Source organism: Mastomys coucha, unplaced genomic scaffold, assembly GCF_008632895.1.
Source record: "Mastomys coucha isolate ucsf_1 unplaced genomic scaffold, UCSF_Mcou_1 pScaffold18, whole genome shotgun sequence".
NCBI classification, from domain to species: domain Eukaryota; kingdom Metazoa; phylum Chordata; class Mammalia; order Rodentia; family Muridae; genus Mastomys; species Mastomys coucha.
Genome location: NW_022196900.1, coordinates 87,774,868 through 87,779,328, shown reverse-complemented (window position 1 = coordinate 87,779,328; position 4,461 = coordinate 87,774,868). Strand labels below are relative to the sequence as shown.

The window sequence follows — 4,461 nt, the reverse complement described above, 5'->3', positions numbered from 1 at the left end:
AGTTATGTAGGACATTAGCCTATGGGGAACAACAGGGCTACCTTTGGGGAGAGTCAGAATGTGGCCGTAGGATACCCCGATCCAGGTTCTGACAGCCGAGCTGCAGCTAAGGCTCTGCTCCCCTGAAAATGGGGTTGAAAGCTTTGTCTGCTCCAAAACCTGCATTGAAATGTAATGCAGTGTCCTGGGGTTGAGAAATGAGACTCTAAAGAGTGACTGACTATGCTGAGGGAGCTACGTCCTCCAGGGTGGGTTCCATGCCTTGCTAGGAGGGCCATGCCTTGCTAGGAGGGCCATGCCTTGCTAGGAGGGCCATGCCTTGCTAGGAGGGCTTGTGGGGTAGACTTTCTCTCGGCCCCCAGCTTCCGGTCACGTGTGGTGAGAAGACCCTCTCCAGGTGTCTCCCCTTGACCTCGACCTTGGGCTTGTCAGCCTCCTATTCTGTGAGAAGATGCCATGAACTCCTCAGCCTCCAGTGTTATGTCTCTCTCTGTCTCTGTCTCTGTCTCTCTCTTTCACACACACACACACACACACACACACACACACACACACCACATGAGGGCTAGGAAGGAAAGGAGATTCTAGATGTCCTGGTCTGCCTTCTCCCATTTCTCCTGGACCATCCTGAACTTGTTAGGAGAGTGCTGAAAACTACCCTAGAGTAAACCTTGTCCATGCCTTGCTTTGGGCAGGGCAGTAGTGCATCTGAAATGACAAGATGAAGATGCTGCCCCCCCTCACCCTGAAGAAGCCTGGCAGACAGGTGGATGCTGACCACATCAGCTGAGAGTTCTAAAAATGGAACTTGGGGAGGGACACTGACTCTGCCTGAGAGAGAGGAGGTATGAGTGAGGGACATTCGAGTCCAGTCTGGTCATTGTATTAGGTCCTGCACTGGGCTTGCAGCCAGAGCCTCAGGGAGCATTTAAGGGCCCATGCAGTGTTTAAGGGTTGAAAAAAAGTCCCAGGATCCAGGCTCCATCAGAAAGCTGCCACACCGAAACGGGTACATGTTCAATTAAATGTCTGCAAAATGCAACATTGTCAACTAGTCACTTTCTGCTCCGTTTGGCTCTTACACAGTTACATAAACACAGATTTAATGTCAGATTTTCACATCTAGGGTATGGTAGTAGAAGGAGTTGTTCGTGGTGTGAGCTGGGCTGGGTACATAGAGCTGGGAGGGGGAAAGACAGCTTGTTTAGGGACCCACAGAGAAGAAGGCATTGATGAAAAAATGGGACGAGGGAGGAGACAGTCATGGAAGGAAACGTACCGGCAGGACAGTTCACCAGGGCCTGGCGCAGAGATGTAAAGTGGGTGTGGCATTGATGAGGTGATTTGGATCATGGCAGTCTCTTCCCTCCTTGAAACTCTGCAGCCTGTGCTTTCTCCCCAGCAGGAAAGCCCAGTTTCCTGCTTGTCCTTCCAGGGTTAGGCTTGAGGCCTGGCATCTCAGAGGCTCTGAGTTCCCTGGCTGTCTTTGTTGCCGGCCTTTGCCTGGCTCCAGAAGTCCGGTCCTGCAGTCTCTCCAAGCTTCAGCAGTAGAAGCCTGGAGGTCGAGGAAATACAGCCCACCAACGGCAGGCAGGGAGGACTCCCAGGCAATGCCATTAGCCAGAGATTGTGTGAGCCACATGTATTCTCTTCCCCCTCTGGAGAATAAACGATGTTTCTGCCCACAGAGTCGGGACTAGAGCTTCCAGAAAGACTGGGAGTTGGGGGAGGCCAGAGGTAATAAGGGAAGGAAGTGAGAGAGAGGTCACCAGGCCACACTGAAGGACAAAACCCATGCCCCAGAGCTGCTGGAGTGGAGGACTGAAAGTGGGATAAGAGGACCGGATAGCAATCGGTGCGGCATCGGAGGTAGGACGTGCAGAGAAACAGTGAGCCTTGGGGTGGAAGGCTGCTCTGTCCTGAGTCATGAGGGGCCTCATATCAGGAGAGAATGCAGCCTGGCTTTTGGAGGCCTCTGACACAGAACCTGGGAGACAGAGGGACAGGATAAGCATGGTTATTAGGAAGGTGGACTAGGCTCCTTGTAAGAGCTTTGAGTCCCGTGTACCTCACAGCTTACCTTATGATCCTCGTGCTGGCTCTGCACATGGCTATGTAGCCAATCCTCCCAGGAGTCCTCTCAGGTAGCCTTTAACAGAAAAGGAAACCGAGGCACAGAAAGAATCAGCCCGGGGCCCAGGGATCGCAACTAGCAAATGATAGAGTCCAAAGTTGGTGCTGAAGTTTCTCCAACTCTTAAGTTCTAAAATCCCAAGGTCCCGAGATATCTCAGATCTTGTTTTTTTAATTCTGGAATCCATAATTTAATGATACCATAAATATGAGGTCCTGCATTGCTAACAGAGCATGATGCTGGGAACCTTCGAGTCTATAATCTGGTGCTAAGTCTCAGGATCTAAGGCGATTGCTTTCAGATTCCCTGTGTCTAATATTTTATGGGAAACACAGGGAGTTATTTAAAGCCAAGCAGCGGGAGGTAGAACACTTCCTCCTTTCCCCAGAGCAAGCCAGCAGGTCAAGGCTATATTTCCAAGAGCCTGAGCTGTCTGTCTCCACCCCCTGGCCCTGGAGGCGGGCTGGGGAAGCCAAAACTCTTGCTATTCTGGGCCCATTAATTTGAGCTGTCCTCAAGGAAGGTGTTAGAAACCGGTGTTTGGAGCAGCAGGCTGCTGACCCACAGGGAGAAGGTCTGTAGGGAAACTTTCCAGAGATGGGCCATCAGGAAGCACCTACTGCAGGCCAGCTACGGGAGAGGATGCGAGGGGGCCCTGTGGGGTTGCAGTGGGTGAGCCCTGCAGGATGGGCCTTGCATGAGGGAGTCTGATATCCTTTCCAGCGCTGTCCCCGTCCTGGAGCACCCTTCTGTTTTCTTCATGGTACTTACCACTGTCCAAAAATAGTCTTTCCCATCACCTCTTTCTGGCTTTCCACAGCTCATTAGCTACCACTGAAATGCCAGATTCCTGAAGGCCAAGAACAAGTATGGAACCACAACGGTAGGCATTTGTCCTAGAAGCAAGTGAAGCTCCAATCGACAGACACATCAGCCCAGGACCAAGATGCCACCCACCTGGATTCCTCTCCTTACAACAACCCAGGGCAAGGGATGGCCTCTCTGCCTTTGTCTCTATAAAGCAGAGATGGTCATAACTCTGTTCACCTCATTTCTCCAAGCCAGCAGAAAAGGGATCTCGATTATTCCCCACACTGTCCTACAGAGCTGCCATATCCCAGAGAGCCAGTTGCTTCTGTGACATCACTGCCACTGTCATGCCTCCTACGCCTCCTAAAGGGGCATCAAAGCCCCTCCCAGCCTGACCCTTGAAGAGCCTAAGCTCCTCACTGACGCTTGACAGCCGCAGCTTCCTCTTGAGCATGCCCTGCTCTCTGTCTCCCTAACTAGATGCTCCCCCCCCCCCCGCAATCCTCTCTGTATCTCCTGGCCCATGGAGAAACGGTACATTTTCTTCTCCTCAGGCTGCTGCACACCTTCCCCCATCTTCCGGTACCTTCTCTAGGTTCCTGAGATCTGGTACCATCCTTGACACATCCTTCAATAATGCCCAGCTAGCACTAGCATCCCATAGGCATTTCCTTATCCAAAGCTGGCCTGCCCAGGGTGGGTTTCCCTGTTATACATAGGGGTGAGACGCTTGGTTTCTGGAGGCTGAGCTGACAGCCCCTCACTCCTATCTGCAGGATGGAGCCCTCCCAGGACGGCAGAGGCTTTGCATTCTTGGGTAGCATGGGTTATTGGCTGAAAGGGAAAGGCAGTATATTAAATTCCTCTGGTCCTGAGGCGAGCAGGTGCAGCAGGTAATGAGGTTGTCAGGGGAACAGAGGCAGTGACATTGATGCCTCTCAGGCAGGAAGAGGCATGGCCTCAGGCTGTGGCCAATAAGGTGGAGCCTGGGCTGTTCCAGGGCTATACTTCTCAGTCTGAGAAGCAGGAAGAAAACTGGGACTAAGCCATGTCCCCTTGGTGGCTGACACCCTGGATAGTACCATATCCAGCCTGTAGGTGGCGCTGCAGGCTCTTGCAAGTGCAGATGTGCCTGTAGGCAGGGCATGGAGCTGGGAGGTGGAGGGAGGGAGGGAGAGGGAAAAACGGGATGGGGCATGGTATGGAAAAGTAAGAGGAGGAAGTGGAGGAGCTGCCACCAGACAGTCCGGCTCCCCCAGCCTTCATAGTGAAACGAGTTCCATGGCCCACCTTATATACCTTCTATAAGCTTACCTGCTGAGGACCCTCTCCTGTCTTTTATAACCTCTCCCTTTCTCCCATCCCTAAACCCTCTTTTGAAGAACTGCTGCCATCAGCCAAGGTCAAGACCCCTCCCTGCCCAAGGGTGCTACTGTCTAATCTGTCTAATAACCTTCTCCCCAGCTCCTCCCAGGCCACCTTGCGTCTTCAGGTCTCAGCAAAGACACACCTTCTCT

At 52.5% G+C, this 4,461-nt stretch overlaps 1 long non-coding RNA gene across 1 annotated transcript; it reads right to left on the bottom strand.

Annotated features, from left to right (window-relative positions):
* Nucleotides 1-1,078: 1,078 nt before the first annotated feature.
* On the bottom strand, nt 1,079-2,394 carry LOC116095586. Its single transcript, XR_004120656.1, has 2 exons — nt 2,081-2,394; nt 1,079-1,987 (listed from the first exon to the last, which is right to left on the bottom strand). It is a non-coding gene; the product is annotated as an uncharacterized LOC116095586 (long non-coding RNA).
* Nucleotides 2,395-4,461: the final 2,067 nt, after the last annotated feature.